Source organism: Rhipicephalus microplus, chromosome 3, assembly GCF_043290135.1.
Source record: "Rhipicephalus microplus isolate Deutch F79 chromosome 3, USDA_Rmic, whole genome shotgun sequence".
NCBI classification, from domain to species: domain Eukaryota; kingdom Metazoa; phylum Arthropoda; class Arachnida; order Ixodida; family Ixodidae; genus Rhipicephalus; species Rhipicephalus microplus.
Genome location: NC_134702.1, coordinates 138,739,758 through 138,757,351, shown reverse-complemented (window position 1 = coordinate 138,757,351; position 17,594 = coordinate 138,739,758). Strand labels below are relative to the sequence as shown.

The following is a 17,594-nucleotide window of genomic DNA, read 5'->3' as shown; positions in this document are numbered from 1 at the left end:
AAGTTCTCTGATGAAAAGCGCCTAATATGGTGCTTAGGTGGTGGGCTGCACTACACGAGTTCAAACGTAGCTGTGGTGCTTTTACTTCATTGGTAGTGAAGTGCCCGTGTGCTGCGCACTGTCAAGAGTCCTTCAAAGAACTTTAGGCGGCTGAAGTAGTATGAAGCTCTCCACTACGTCGTCTGAATAACTTGTGATGAACGTTTAAGCCATTGCACCCAGTGTTGGCATTGTTGTGTTCACGGACACTGCCGACCGGGAGAAGCAGAGTTCACGAGGCATGACAACAGGCTTGTATTTGGACGCAACAAAGTTCGCAGCATTTTCATCGCAAAAGCAAACACACGCAAGACTGCACCAATCGGCACACACTCCTTACTGATGCCACAAGCCAGAACGCCGGTGAACTCTGTTTTTGGAGAACATTGCTTAGTGCATTAGCTTTTCTCTTCTCTCTCCGGTAGCTGCCGAGCTTTGGTTGTTAGGGTGGGGCTTCTTTTGACTTCTAAAAGTTGTATCGACTACAGATTGCAAATTCTTGACACTCGTGTTCCAGACACATCTGCTCATAAGATGTGAGCAAACCAGTTCTAAGCCATCATTTCATCTTATCAACAATCAATTCCTGACAACGTACGATAATTCGCATTGTTGACGTGGGTGGCTGCTAGTAGCTTGCTTCGATCCGCTTGCACCCCAACAGTTCGCGCAGCGAGGTCCACTCTGACACTGCGAGCATTTTTTTCTTGCCTATCTCCTTCAACAAGTTCATCAAGGTATGTAGGATAATTCATGAAGAATTCTGTTTTGCCATACACACACAAGGCAAGACAATCTGCCACACAGACATTAACACCGCACTGGCATTGCAATGCATGCTCGTGGGGATGGCGGATGCAAAACCTGAAGACGGTAATTGGTGTCATGCATAACCTATGTATTGAGCCACCCTGGTGTTGAATCTCCACCAACATTCATGTCAAAACTTGTGCCAGTGTGTAGGTGGTGTCACCCACACTATCATTAAATGGACACTAAAGTCAACTAGTAAGTCGACGTTGATTGTTGAAATAGCAGTCCAGGAACCTCATAGTGTTACTTTTGTCCCAAGGAAGGGCCTATTTTGAAATAAAATCACATTTTAGTGGTCTGCGTCGGGTTAGCACACTTCAAATTACCCACCTCAAGAAGCGGACTGACCGGACCGCCTCACGTCACTGTTGCCATGCAAATGTTGCCTGCCTTCACTGCGCCTAGCACAGCAGACTGAAAGCAGCAGGAGCAGCCATTGATCAATATTGTGTCATCGGCTCCGAGATCGCAGACCTGTTTTTGTTCAAATAAGCCCCGCTAGATGGCACGAACTATCCAGTTTAACCACGCAAAAATTGAATTTTTGAGCCACTCGTGCCGTTCTCCATTAGTAACATCCGGCAGTTCTTTTTTTCCATAAATCAAACAAATGATCAAGCAGCATTTTATTGCGTCCCTTGATGCACGGAAGGTTCTTTTAGTACAGCTAGATCGATTAATAGTAGGCGGTCCGTCTGATGTCATCGGGATCATTTTCAAGATATCCTACTGCGGCACATGTGTTCTTGTGCATTCACCTTAATTTCTCGGTTAGTAGAGCACTGTTGTTGATAATATTGTCGTTTTATATGTTGTCATACATTGAGCTTTCACTCTGACGTAAATTGTTATTTGAATTTAGTGATCCCTTTAACAAAGTAATTCTAAAACACTGTCGATTACCTAAAACAGGGTTGGTAAAGGTAGTGCAGATTTGGGGGGAAGCAGTTCAACTTCGTAAACCGCATCGCATGGCTGTATTTTTTTGTACTACTTATACAGTTACTAGCAGCAAAGAACTGTCATCAATTGAATTTGATTATTGAAGTGAAACCCATCCTGGCAGTCAAGCTATCACATTGCATTGTCAGGGAAACAGTGTGGATACCTTGCATGTGTGGCAGGGACTATACCGAATTGTAATTGCTCATTACAGAATTCTCGAGACGAGATGGCAGTTAAGTGCTCAAAAATTGAGTTGCTTTGCATGTCTGTCTATTCATTATCCTATGCTGACATTGACCATTGTCACCAGTGGCAACATACTGCAACCGTTAATTAGGTGGGCACCTTGCCATCCCTGGCTTCGCTATTGGCACTGTCTGAAAAAAGAAAACTGCAATGGGTAAGGGCGCTAACTAACCACTGAGCTGTGGCACAATTTAATGTGGCTGTAGGGTCCAAGTTCATATTGTTTTTGACGTCAATGCAGTACATTTTGGCGTAATTTAGGGAGCCAACATATGTACGGTAGGAACAATTTTTTTAAGGGGCCAGTAAACAAGCCTGATGTGGGAAAAATTGTTATAAAGCAAAATATGTGCACTTAAGCTTTGTGAACACGCTGCCGCAAGAACTTTGCAAATACGTGCTATATTAATGGCGAACTTCATTGAGAGAACAAGAGTAGAGGGGCAGGACAATCGGGAGTGGGAGACAGAGCACCGAGAGCAGGGTCACTCAATCTGCCACTGGAATGCGGGGCACGCTCATGTAGAGCAGGTGAACAGGGGATGAGTAGGGAGACCGTGTTAGCGAAACATTCCAAGCTCTGGCGTATTCTCTGTGAGTCAGCAGCAAAGTACACCAGAAGTCGGTCAGTCACTTCTTCATTAGTCTAATACATGGTATTTTTGTGCAACCACACATTGATATTCGTCCAGCTGTCATCATCGCCCCCCAGTAAAAAAACAGCGGGGCAGTGGTTTCAAACTGCACATGGTTGCTACGATTGCCGCCGCACTCGCCGGCTATAGAAAAATTGGGAGACAGTTATGTTCAGAGACCACGTGACTCGTTCTACTGCGGCTACTCCACTTTTCAGGTGAGAGCACTACAAACTACTCTCGGCGCAGCAAAAGTTCTCTCCCTCTACTAATGGATGACGGTGCTCTTGCACCCGTTTGGACACTGGAACACGCCGGCTCTGAAGAGAGCACTTACAGCGTGCTTTTGAGGGCTCCTTCTCTCCCAGTAGAATTCGCCATTAGGAAGTTACAGGGGTTCGAATGCCAATTTCAGCTGGCTTAAAATTTTTTCGTGGTCTCACCGCCCTTCTCCCTCACAGGAAGGGGAAGGCACGTAGCCTGTCATCGTGACTGGTTTAGACCAATCGATGAGCTGCGTGCTACCTGAAATTGCAGATCGGCGATTTTTTATCACTGCGTGTGAAAGGAGTATTGGTCAGGCGTAGGAAAGGATCATGGGAATTGTTTTTTGAAGTGGAGGCCGTGCACCGCACTGTAATAATCGAAAAACATGATTGCCGCTGTCTACTCTACAAAGTGCCGAGCTTCTTTGGGGGGCATAAAAAGAAGAGTCGGAAGCCTGTTGCCTGGCCCTTTAAGGGTGGTTTCAGTTCTTGGAACAGTCCACACTCTGCCCGGTAAGTTCCCGTTAAAGTCGTCACGTTGGGGGCTGTCCAACGAGTGGTAGGTCAATAGGCCACCTGTAAATTGACCCGGATAATCTGCAATTTCTGGTTTCATTACTATTGCGTAAGACAAATGAGTTCTGAACAAAGCTTTCCCCACTTGCCCACGACCTTCAACTAGGCAGTTCTTTTTTAAGAATGCCTGTGTTTCACACAGTGTCATCGTCATCAAAGATAGGAAAAACGGACACACCAAAATTGTTAGAAGCTTTCAGTGGGGCTATTGTGATCATGCCCTCACTTTCGGAAGATTCAGCTGTTGCAGTAAATGAGTTCAAAAATGTGGGAATCGCTGACATCTGCCGTGTTTATATCTGCAGTTATAAACATCATCATTTTGTATTTGCAATATAAGTTAATGAACAAGATAGAAGTACTCAAGTTGATTTAATAGTGGCGCTGTTTCAGGTGAGCATTGGGCCATGACGAGTAAACAGAAAGGAGCATCAGCATGGACGGGCACAAACTCTCATGATCTCCCTCTATAATTTGCTCTCGGAAAGTGTGCACGAATTCCTCAGCTGTGGAATCGTGTTAATACGACTTATAAAACGTTTCAAAATAGTGAAAGAACAACCAGTCGGCACACAATGCGTATAGCGTAACGAGGGGGTCGTCCACTGCTCCAACCCATTACAAAAGCTTGTTCTTCTTCCCCTATTGACTGTGGTGCATACCCATTTCAGCCATAATTCCTTATCGTTGTCAGCCACTGCATGGACAATTGGCACAAAATTCCTTGCAAGTGTTTAGCGGATACCACGCTTCTCAAAAGAATGGCGAAAAATAGCATAGCGAATGCCGGCCTACTACCTAAGAAAACTGATTATTAATGTTCTAGTCGGTATCGAGACAGTGTGCTTGTAGTAGTATGCTTGTAGGTTCTGACGGGCCACTCTTCTAGCTTTCACTGTGACTGTGCTGCGCCTTCTACGTAGGCCTGGCATTTTTTTATTTTTTTTCGTTCTCGAAGAAAAGCATACTTGTCACATGATACTGAAGTATACGCTGAACCATCAAAATGTTCGTTCCATTCACATTTTTATATACAGTGACACCGGATGATACAAATCTCGGCGAACTATCAAAAATTTTATATCATCAGAAATCATTAAAAAATTGGCATGGAGCAAAAAAAAGGTGGTGTACATATCAATTTACTGCTTCTGAGGGCCACAGCAAAAGCCCCGCTGCGGTGGTGTAGGGGCTAAGGTACTAGGCTGCTGACCCGCAGGCTGGGGGCAGCTGTGGCGGCTGCATTTCTGATGGAGGCGGAAATGTTGTAGGCCCATGAGCTCAGATTTGTGTGCACGTTAAAGAACCCCAGATGGTCGATATTTCCGGAGCCCTCCACTACAGCATCTCTCATAATCATATAGTGGTTTTGGGACGTTAAACCTCACATATCTATCAATCAACAGGAGGAAAAACTTTGAATGAGTGTCAGGGAGGTGTTAACATGTCTGAAATCACACCAGCACTTAGGAAACTGACCATACGTGTGTGTTAATTAGTGAACCAAGTGCGTTGGGAACTGGGACAGCAGTAGCCGCTTTCAAATTTTAGTATGCTTTTTTTGCATGACACGAGAGTACTGCAGCGAAAGTAAAGTAAGTTGCGTTTTAACGCAATAGACGAAGGCTACTATATTCCATAACCACGGCCCTATGTTACGACTTCGTTACGACGGATGTGTTTGGGACTTTTAGGGGAGATTTACGGCCGTGCTTGCACAAGTGCGACCTCTGCAGTCACGCATTTTGGCACCAGGATTTTGACGCCTTGGCGATGTGGGGTGCATGCACGCGCTCGCACTTGTTTGCCGCGTCTTCCACAACAGCACCTCTTCATACTTAGATGGTAGCTTACGTTCGTATCAAACGCTGTGGGATGAAAGTGGGTTTGCAACGACTGTACTCCTTTATATTGTAGGCCAATGGGCCTTGGCCTTCACAAAAGGAAAGTTTATATCACGGAGGTTTCCCTATATTTTCTTCCAAACATGCTAACTATGCGAGTGAACAACACCAAAATCGGCCGCAAGATGCCGCACTGCTTGCGGACCAACACGATGTGTGGCATCCCCGCCTCCGTAGCCTTCGCTCCACTGTCAAGATAAGTTGTCGCTAAGTATACTGAACATCTTAAAAGAATTATGTGCAGCCTGTCTACTAACTTGGGAAAACTGGAATTGTAAGGAGACTTGTACCTATCTGAGGAATCTGAGAATTGCCATGAGCGTTTAGAAAATTATGGCTGGGTCATGGAAACGGACTGCGATTGTCACGGAAACAATCTTTATTTTTGATCAAAGCTTATAAAGTCGCACCTTTTTTTCGCAACTGTAGAGAACGGCTAAGCTCGAGTGTTAGAGAACTGACAGTGCGTAACTGTTGCTTCTGCATATTGCATAAAAGGTCTCGATTCCCAGGAATGACGTTACTCGCACCAGTAAATACGAGTTTACTCAAATATACTGGTGTTCGTAAATTCTGCTTTTGCTAGGAGAAGCTAGGAGCAAATTCCTCAAAGGCTCCTTTTCAGCTGTACACCGGCGGTCAGTTTTTCTAGAAGGCTTGCAAGGCTGGTAGTTGCTCAGACTTGTCATTAAAGGTCGGGAAATTTGGGGAAATTAAATTAGTAGGCACATTAATAAACCACAAAATATTTATAGCAACCGTCATAGGGCTCTTCTAAGTGTATTCACACAGTAGAAATAAACCATTGTCACCCCTAATACCCTTCAGTGCTGGGGATGACATAAGGGCAATGTCGTTTCATGCATGGGCATGGCATGCAGCCTGGCTGAAATAAAACTAGTGTCATCACTTGTAGCCTAAAGTGTTTCAAGAATAGCGTAACAGCACAGGCTTGAAGGAAAGACAATCTGTCAAAATGAGAAATAACTGTTTCTTTACTCATTAACTTCAGGAAAAGCTTTTTTTTTTCAATATTAGGGAAATCTCGTTAATTTGAGTTGCTGATGTTTATAACAAACCCTAGGGGTGCCGGCTGGGGAATGGCAATATCTGCATTAGTTTAGGTACTTGGCAAAATTTGGTTTTATAAGATTGGGTTTCGGATGTGCTCAAATAAATATGGCGATTCCCATTAGTTTTGTTTCCCTTTTGTGATATATACTTGTGATGATGCACGACTTTTATGACAATGTAAATTACTTGTCTCATGCTACTCCGGACTCGTTCATTGGGCTGCTTATCAATTTACAGGAAGATGTATGCGGTATGACACTGCTTCTGACGACATGCAACTAGCACACTACCCCACGCCATTTCAACACTGTCAATGCACCACTTACCGATGTGCACTAAGAAACCTCTAACAGCAATACCGTTCATTGTCAAGGCTTCCCGGTCTGTTGGAACAGCAGTGATTGCATGACCTTGAAAGCTCAGTAAGAAGCGGAAAGCTTCGCCATGCATGGAGAGGTGAGGGCGAAAGATCTCGAGCCTCAGACAAGGGCTGAACCTTTAAAAAGGTCACCTACCCGTCTCATCAGAGCAACCCAGAGCTAGACAATGCATGTCTGTGCTGCCATGTCTCGTGATAAGTTGCTTGATATTTGGAAGGTCATGTGCATTTTTCACCAATCTCGTTCAAACACCAGCTAACTCTTTGAGAGATATGTGAACTTCGTTGGCACTGTCAAGGTTCAAGTGGTATTGTCCATTGCTTGCAAAGCATGGTCTCTCCTCTGCTGTCCTGTCCTCCTGCAGTGTAGTGTCAATGATAAAGGAAGATTTCAGTCGCCCATCACTCCCAGTTTCTCTGCTTTGCTAGATATAATACGCTTGGCATAACACCCGGATACTACTGATATGCCAAAAATTTTGTTCGCTGTAACATTAAAATGATGGTACAAGTGGTGCCTGAATATAACACTGTCAAGTGCGTCATTCTTTTATTTTCGCAAGTAAGTTTTTAGAAGCTTTCAGACATTTTATTATAAATTGAGATATATGTGAGTGGTTTCTACATTATTTTTTGCTGGCTGTATGTTTTAGCTCTTTAATTATGTTTTAGCTCTTTAATTAACAAATGTATAGTGGACATTTAAGCATCGTGGTTTGTGCTTGCAGTTTTGTTTACTAAACACTTGAGCATCAGGTACACGATTCCATTATGCAAGGTCAAAGTAACAGCTCAACTTGCTCTTCAAAGAAGGTCTAGATTGGAGCCCCTGTTGGGAGCTGCTTTAGCGCCAAATCGGCTACTTTGCGACTTCTTCTTGCAATGAGAATTCCGATATGGTGTCATGGTTACTTTGTGGCTACCTTGTAGTGTTATTTACACATTTTATTTCACTACACGTGCAGCTGAAATAGCAAGCAAACCTGAGTGAGGCTGGTACGTTACTGTTTTTTTTTTTTAACGTTTGTGCGGACATGCATGCATTATCTGTTTGTTTTTCTTTTCTTTATTTATTGTATTGTGTTCATTTGCCATACTTCACAAAGCCCTCGAGGGGCATTGTGCAAAGAGAGCAGTAGAGATCACACATCAAAAATATATATATACATAGGTAAATATTTATTATTATAGAAAATGTAATTTAGTAATGCACATGTGGGTTATGTAGTATGTGAGAGCTTAACTAATTTTCAAGTGTAACATTGTTTGCTGAAAAACCAAAATAGCAATGTTAATTATACTTTCAGGTGCTTTTGCAGAAGTTCCAGTAGAAGTATAGGCTGCTCATTATTGGTTTCTTCCAAATTGATGTGCTCCATACCGTAGCATGCACACAAACTTTCTTTTTTTATCGTGTCAGGAAAGATGCTGTGCAGAAAGAAATAAAATATTCTAATGGGGGCGATGTTACTTCTATTGCATTGTTCATTGCGATACGGTTAACATTGCATTTAGCTGTACTATTTCTATTGTATTGACCTTAGTGGTTTTGTTAAGAATGTTGTTTTGTTTCATTTGATGTGTGACATTTCTAAACTTTCATGGCGTGTTGCTGAAATTATAATCTGCCAGATACTTTCTCATCACTTAGTTTACCATAATTTTGAACACTTGGTGGTATTTTTGATGGATTGTAAGTGCGTGGTGGCTGCTCACGAGCACGAGCAGCGACGTCAAACTCAGTGAGGTGCATGCAGGAGCTTGTCCCCTTTTTCCGTTTCTCCAGCTGTCCTTTAACTCCACTCTTTCCCTTCAACAAAAGTGCTGACGCTTAGCCCTAGCCGGAAGCATTGTTTGCTGCTGTTGCTATTCATACCGGTTCTGGGAACCGAAGTGAATGTTGAGAGCGTCGAGAGACGCGGGCGATGGCTGACATTGTTGGCTTGCCAATTTCCGGTAAGTTTGACGTCACCCTACGTCACATCCTCAAGTTCACGGGCTGCCGCTAGACGCGACAGTTTGTGAGAAACACATTAAATTCATCATTTTACCGTAGTTTCTGCTTGGAGTGAAGGCTGTCTCTATCAATTTCAGGATTCAATCTATCGAATTGTCTGAAACTGTTTGCGGCAAAATTTTGTTCAGCATCCCTTTAAGCAAAACAGAGTGCTCTTCAATTTCGATTAACATTAAAAGGCCATGTGTCCTTGAAAAGGCACCATATATATCCTCATTTTCTTCATTAAGGGAGGACATGGCATGTGGACATGAAAAAAATTTGTCTATGAAAGCAACTTTCTCATTACATTGAGATCTCCAGCTATTCTTTCACGTGTAAGTCTTATAATAAGTATTTCATTCACAGTTTATATATCTGCAACAAGTATGAGCTGAATGTTTAAATGTCTTGGGGCCACTTATCTAGCTTATCGGAGTGATATCTCATGATCTACAATTAAGCTGGAGGTGTAATTACTTTTTAGCATAAAGCCCAAGCTGTGCATCACAACTTGCTGAGAGCAAAATTATCATTCCCTGCTCATTGATTTTGTCAATTTGTTTTGTCTTTTCCTTAAAGTAGGGACAGTACCAAAGTGATTTCAGTCATCTGCAGAGTGACTAGACATGATTTTATCTGAAAACATTTTGCAGCATTGCACTTGCTTCATGTTGTATCTAGCTATCTGCAAAATGCTTTTTCTGCTGAACAATATTTTTTCCTATTGTCTCAAGATCAAAGGAGAGGCCGTTTTATGTATCTCATGAATCAGTTCATGCACAATAAAAACTATTGCATATTTGAAATAGAATGAAAAACAAAAGTCCATTTAGTTTTATCAGGTTTTGATATGAAATACAGCAAACATCTTTTGCTTTTCACATTTCTGTATGCCTTACATTCTTCAGGCTCCAAGAAAATCTTCACGTTAATGCTTTCGATATTCAGAGGGATAGCCTGCACATCAAATTAGTCTTTTAATTCTTTTGTTTCACTTTGAATGAGGAAAAGGGCTGAAACATTTTCATTCTTGGTGCATTTTGACTGCTCCTTTTTTATTGTTGGCTTTTACAACTTTCACTGGGACAAAGAAGGTTACAGGAGCTTGACAGGTTTATGTGGCCCGAAGTGCATCAGTACATAGGGGCAAGCATGTAAACGGGAAAAGTGTATCTAGTGAAGTTTCCGCTCATATTTCTAGCTGGTTTGGATGTCTTATACAAGTGTTCTGGTAATTGTGTTAAAGGACTTGACAATGAATCCTGCAAAAACCGTGTCTACGTTTCTATTCCCCATCACCTCAAACTGAATGGTAGTTGCGCCTTTTATTTTGCCCTGCAAGCAACTGAAGCTTTGATCAGGGGGGCGGGGGAGTCAAAAGTCTGCACTACCACACCCCGAAAAAATTTCTCAATTTCTCTTTAGAGTTCGACGACCACAGCTTGGGGAACTTATCCCTTGCTCGCGGGGTTGTGGTGATAACGGTACCTGATGAGTGGTCATGACAGTCTTTCGAAAAGCGCTGCGAAGACTGTTGTGCTCGAGTTTCTGGCAGCCTCAGTCTAAGTGAAGCAGCTGAAGCACACAAAAATCGGGAAGCGAGACCTATTGGGCTAGTAATGGGTTACCAATATGTGGAAACAGGTGGGCAGATGTTGATGTTGTGATAACACAAACTATGTACTTTCTCTGAAGAAGTTTAGGCACACACGAAGAGCAGGCGAAGCCATATCCTACTTGATGTGTGGTCGTCTTCTGGTTAGATTCTTGTGGGCTGACTACGAGAAAACAGCAAACACATGCACAAACATAGTAAAGTATGGTTGAACCAGCTCCCCCACTGCCCCACATACTGCACATACCTGACCGAAGCAAACAGCCCTGTCAGAACAATGGTTTGACTTTATTTCTCATTATGTGACAAGATTAGAAGTTGCAGCATGCACTTGTGTGTGTACTTGCACGTGTGCATATCTTGGCAAAAAGGCACTGCAGACGTTATTGCATAGACTTAAATGGGCACATCAAGTTTTCTAAGAACACTATTCATTTCGACCCTTTTTTTTTTTTGTACCACCAAAGCAACCTAGCAACCTACCAACAGGGATAGGGACGAAAAGCCTTGGAAAGAAGCCCGCAGGCTCTCGACAATGCCTGTGTGTGTGTGTGTGTGTGTGTGTGTGTGTGTGTGTGTGTGTGTGTGTGTGTGTGTGTGTGTGTGTATATATATATATATATATATATATATATATATATATATATATATATATATATATATATATATATATATATATATATATGGAAGAAATATTCTTCTAAGCTGTGCACAAGTCTATTTGAGGTTTCGTGAAAGTCTACATACTCTTCTTTGATATGAAAATGTAAAACAGACGCTTTCCTTATTTTGAGACAGACTTAAAAACATTGTTTACGCTTTGGTGTTCGAGAAAGATGAACAATGTGAATGGAAGTATCTTGTGATGCAGCACTTGCTGCTGTTTTTGTTGCGACTTTGAATATGCAAATAAGTATTGTGCAGTACTTGCTATAGAAACTAAATAACACGAGTACTAAAAATGGGGAATGGCCTGAAGGCACAGCAAAAATTCACTACAAGGCACACTGCATTGTAAGGCACAACAAAAATTAGTCAGGGGCACATGGTTGGGCAAAATATTTCTTTAAAATCACTTTTTGTTTTCTTTGCAATTTGGAAAGGGTGTCCCTCTTTGTGCATATTTTCCACATTTGTGCTTTTCTTAAGCAGCATATTTTGTGGCTCAAAATCAGTTTTTCCATATGCAAGTAGTGAGTGAAAACACACCCTAGCGCAAGCCCCTCGTATGTGCTCTGTGTTTATGGCCTATTTTTTAAAAAATAACTTCAAAATGCTTGTAAAAAGTCAGCTGTCTGTAAAAAATTGTCAGATAACTTCTGAGACCACAGAGAGAGTGTGGGCTTTTATAATCAGGGCATCGGTTCTAACACTTACAGCTCCTTCTTCCTTACACCTTGTGTTGTGCTTGTGGATAGGCTTAGAGGGGGGGGGGTTAAAGAAAGTCTTGGGAATTGTATATTTAGAAGCAACTCATACAGTTCTTTCGGTAATATGAATAAATGCCAGTGACGTGAGGCGCTGAACGCTGAACCAGCAAACTTTCATCGTTGAACCTCTCTCGACCTCATCAGTGTCCTTCAAGGCAAATCACATGCATGGTGAGAACGCGTATGCTCTAATGGACATGGCCATTATTTGTCATGCAATTACATTGAATAGTGAGCGACAATGGCCTGGTGTAAATGTTGAGTCAGTGGCGATTGAGCAGCAGAGTCTTGCCTGTTTTTGTTTAGGTTCAAAGTCTTAAGCAGGTTCAAAGTCTTAAGCACTGCGACATTGGATATTCTTCTTAAATTTAACGATAGTACTATCACAAGAGCCAAAATTATGAAATAGTTAGGGTTGAATCCTGGCCAAACTACAGTCAATTGACTGAAAGATGTTGACCACAGTCGATGATACATTGTGAATGGAGCAGAAGAAGAAAGACAAGCATTACGAGAGGCTCCAAAGTGAAAAAATTGACTGTGGCAATGATTACCAAGCTTGTAGCTCCTGACTAAAATTGAACAGTGTTTCTGAAAAAGTGTGATCGCTTTTAAGACATTTGCTAAGTTTAACTATCTCAACACCATGCTTTTTATTACTTTGGTACTATTGTTTTCTATTTATTCCAAGCTAACCAGTTGATTATTATTTCTTGTACTCTGCATAAATAAATGCAACTACTGTAGCAGAATTAAAGTTCTGCACTGTGTAGTTTTTAGAAATTTTCATGGTTGCTAATTAACTCAACTGCTAGATTCTAGTGGTAAGACATTCACAAAAATTTTGATATAGCCCAGATTCTAATAAATCTGCTTCCGTTAAAAAAGCAGAACATCCGGGGGGAAAATTAAATATGAATTATGGAAATATTCCTTTTTGTCATTGAGAAAACAGTACCTCAAAATGACCACAAATGCAGGGGACTTATACGACCTACCCGGTATCCTTAAACAATATAAGGCTATTTCAGAGAGAGCACATACTTCTCAGTTTCACGCTAATCTGAGAAGAAAAAAAATTGGGGTCTTCATTTTTTCAAATGACTATTAATTTAAGCAAAACCACCACACATATAGATTTATGAGTAAGGCCTAGTTTATTGGTGGGTGGGGGGATGTGTCAGTTAGCAGGAAGGTGTTTTGTGCATTGTACTTTGACACTCCGAAAAGTACCTAGCAGAACAGCAGATGGTTCTGTCATCTTGAAAGGCACAAGTTGATATCTTGTCCCCCAACGAAAGAAAATGAGTGCTGCACTTTGAGTCTTGAGAAGCCCCCTGTTGTGTAGTATTTACAAGAACATTGTATTTCATATAATACAGGGGCTTCACTCAAATAATTGTGTTCAGTTCTGCTTACCAGTGCTTTTTCATTGCGCAGGCGCAATACTTTGTTCACTCTTCGTTTAAATGTGGGCATGTATTTTAAAAAGTGCTGTACGGTACAGTTCATATAAAGACATTTTTTTTTCTGTGGGGATGGGGTCTCCAGGTTGATTCTGAATGCCTGATTTTTTTCGTCATCCACAGCAGGGCAGAGATTTCCCATTTGTGCTCACTTGCTTGGGCTGATTGCGTTGCTTGCCTATAAGCTTCCCGATTTCGTCACTCCAACTGCCTCTTTGCCATCTTTGTTTCCATTTACGATCCTTTGGTAACCTTTCCATTGCCATGCACCTAAATACAAGCACTCGGAGTATTTTTTGCATATCATCCACGAAGGAGAGGGGCTCAACGTAACAATCGGGCATTACAAAATTTTGTTCAGGTTCGTGTACGTGCTCATAGATGGAGCTTGCGTGAATGGGGGGACCACCGACCACCAAGTGCTCTCTCAGAATCCGTAGGGAAAACTGCGTCACTGCATTCTGGGCTTTTCTTCTGCTTTTTCTTGAAAGGCGTGGTGCATCACTGCTGGCCTGTTTTGTTTGTTTGTATGTATATTTTTTTCCTTTTTTTCCACACGTAGCTTGGGCAGTCTGGAAATGTAGTAAGTAGGGCATCTTTCTTCCCGGAATCATTTCTGAGGTGTTTGAACCACGACATTATCGCTGTAGAAAGCCTTCCAGGTTTCTGTTACCAGATGTGGCTTGAAGTGCCTTTTGCAGAGGTGATCGGTACACTGCATCATGAGATTTTTCTGAGGTGTGTTATTCCTCCATACCCGAAGAGACCTTCTTCATTTCGTGCGGAAAACAATGAGAGCTTCTCAGTGCTCGACTTTCCCTGTCGTGCAACTTTGGGTGAAACAGTCCTTTCCAAATGCTCCCTGGTTCCATGCGCCTCACATAAGTTCACGGGGTGAAAAAAAAAAAAAAAAAACACCAAGAAGTATGAATAGGTTCACAAAACATGAATAACGACGTTTCGACATGAAACGAGGCGTCGCAGACAGTGTGAAGTGGTGCCCTGCGTTTTAACACAGGTTCTTCTGTGCCCTAACATGTTTAATGCCCCAGGGGACCCAGGTGACTTTCACTCAAGTCGTTGACACAGCTTACTGGATTGCCTTTGTTGTGCACATTTCATTGATTACTGTTATATTGCCCAGGCGGCTGACGGCAGTAAATTTCAACAATTTTTTAAAAAAGATAATGCTTGTAATTTTTAGGAAGTGATGCCAACAACTTCCTGTTAATGAAACACGTGAGTGCTAACTCGTTGTTTTTGCCAGTATCAATTACCTGTCATTTTGGCTTCAATGACACAGCTTTCGACTTTAGTAGAACTACAGCATGCATAGTTGTGTCAATCAATGTGCCATCACAATGGCAGGTCGATCTTGAAAGCATATTTTACGCAGGTTGCCACTTGAGTATTTAATGAATGAGTTGGTGTGACACATTGCAGGTGCAGCGGTTCCAAACCTTGTGTTAGGTACTTTAACTGAATGATCTATTGTGTATGCTATAACAGGGACTGATAGAACACATTGCATGATCGATGATTTTCACTAGCAATGAGGTGAGGTACAGAAAACATGGCTCATTGCTTCTTAGCAGTATTTTATAGGAGTGTTTTCCTGGTCCTGCATGTCAGATCAGTGTGGAAGGCTGACCATGGACCTGTGAAGTGCACAGAAGCATCCCATTAGGTAGATTAGACTACACACCTTGCATAGACAATGAAATTTGTTCAAATGACCCTTAACGGGATTCCTTTTTGTCAACATTTGATGTACATCGCATTGTTTCAGAGATATGCTCGGGCAATGTTGGTCCTACATTGTCCACAAGTCAGTGTATTAGGCATGCTGTGGAGACTTTTGCTGAGCACTCTGGCAAAATAATGTAAATTTAAATGGTTTTTATTAAAAATATGGAGGCCTTTGCTATTTAGGGTTAATTTTCCTCTCTATTTCCCCCATACTTGTACTGACTATTACTAATAGACTCAGGTAATTGTGGCCAGCTATCACTCCCACTTTATCTCACAATGGGGATGTTTCACCTCATTCATGTTTTCTTGCTTCCAGTCTGCAGACATTTCTCTCTTTTGTTCTACTGTTTGTGCATTCAAGCATTGGATGTCCACTTGAAGGCATGTGGGGGCCCCCTGAAGTCCCACGCTGCCCTGTACAACTATCTTTAGGTGAAAAGAATCACAAGTTGCTGTGCAGGAAGGCTTCAGGAAAGGGCTTACATAATTAGTTTGGGCCACATTCGGTTTTAGCAGTTAGGCGTGCAGATAGTTGAATTCGCGGTCTTCATTGTGCGAGGCTGATTTGAGCAGCGGAGCTATCGAGATCTTATTAGGCTTGTGCGAAAAGTGAATTTCAGGTTCGAAGCCAATTCCAGGTCATAGTATATATGACATGTAAAGGAAAATGTGCTTATTTATTATGAGCCAACCCGCACAATATTTTTTCCAATATTTAAATAAGGCCTCTATGAAAACATCTCGTTCAAAGGAAGTTGTTTCAACTTTTAGTATTTATAGGATTTGAGTTTCAGTAGGATGCGAATGATAACCTGCAAAATACATTATATTTGAAAATTTATTAAACTTTGGGTATACTGTCATAACAAGCTTTTTAGCTTAAAAAGTTATGAAAGGGGCCCTGCAAAACTTTTTCGAGAAGACATGGAATGGACTCTCTGAAGAAGCTTACTGCTTCATGAATTTGCCGCAAAATTTTTTTTAGAATCCGTCCAGTACGAGCGGAGTTGCAAAGATTTGTAGCACACTGCAGTTGTATTGTCTCTTCTCGTCTTGGTGAAAGCGCTGGAAGCTAAGCAAGGAGGGATGGCCTGGGTAAAGAAAATACGTCAAGCGAGCCTCGTCACATTGAGCGCTTCGTCCCTTTTTTCTTCGAATACGCGGCTTTTTCGTGCGCGTGTCCAAGTGGCGGTCCCAGTAACGACCGTGCTCGTAAGGCTCAAACCGGCGTTTTCTGTCCATGCTCAAAAACTGTTGCAGGACCTGTGCCGTGAGGTAAGGCTTCACGGCAGAGCGGGTTTTTCTTAGATAAGTGCTTTCACGGTTTAGCATCTCTACACTGCAGTGAAACCACATCTACAGGCGGTTACATGCGGATTATAATACACGTTTCCGTTCATTGCGAATACCTCGCAATTTTCAATAATTTGAACTTGAAGCGAATTTTAATACTATACTATTCGTTTGGGAGCATTCGAATATTCGCACAAGCCTACATTTTATCCTTCCTTATCAGACAGCCATGCGTGTTTGTTTCCTTTGGCTATTCTTGGCAGTCTTAAAAAGGGATTTGAGCAGTTTTCGGCATATTGAACACGGACATGGTTTTACAATCGAGGACGTCAAAAGCATTCTTGTGTACCATAATATAGGAGCACTGACAATTTTGAAGGCGAGATAATCAGTGAGACAGATTTATCTAGAATAAGACACATCTACGAAATATCAAGGACAAATATATTCTAGAAGTTCATGTCCAAAATAAATTTTGACGTTCACACCGCTCGTCTAAGGGAGAGGCGGAGCCCACTCCAACGTGGTGGAAGTGTAAGCAAATCTACGTCACGAGTTTGTGTTGACTGGTTGGTGGCACACGCGTTGCGCTACCTGCTATTCTTCCTCCTTTCCTGCGGCTTCGCTTGGGCTGGCTGTCTTAGCGGCGCACGCTCGCGCGCGCGCTTCCATGTCAGTTTTGCGTGGTCACGTGGTCAGCTGTGTTTATCTTGCCACCGGAACTGCTCCTATCCAGCTTGGTGCTTTTTGAAACTGATACTGCGACTGAGCGCTCAAAGAAAAAAATAAACATCTCTGCATAAATAACCGACGTGCACTTGTGCAAGCGAGGTTTCCAGCTGTGAAATGCGGGCCATAAGCTACCTAACGCAAAAGAAAAGGGTGGGGGGAGGGGGGGGGCAGACTTTTTTTGTCAATGCTCCCTAACACATGTACTTGAATGCCCTTTTTGTATATTTGTCTTTGTGCACATTTCTGATTTCTGTGTTTTTTGGTGACGGTGATTTACATGCCAGTGTTTCTGTGATCAACAGATTGTGACATGCGACACTGAAGCAGACTGTTGGACTTTCAAACGGCTGTGAACATATTTATTAACCATACACCAGAGCAAGCGTACTCGCAGTTTAGACGGACGTGGCATACCGCTCATGTAAGTGGA

General features: G+C 42.2%; 1 protein-coding gene across 2 annotated transcripts in view; it reads left to right on the top strand.

Moving 5' to 3' along the window:
- The window catches only part of spoon (A-kinase anchor protein spoonbill), a 100,668-nt gene that overhangs the window by 2,326 nt on the left and 80,748 nt on the right, over positions 1-17,594 (top strand). Inside the window, exon 2 of one of the 2 annotated variants that reach the window (XM_037422099.2) lies at positions 17,467-17,585. The exons of the other annotated variant lie outside the window; for it this stretch is intronic. The gene's annotated coding sequence lies outside the window, so the exon portion shown is untranslated. The remainder of the gene's footprint in view (positions 1-17,466; positions 17,586-17,594) is intronic. 2 annotated transcript variants of the gene reach the window in all.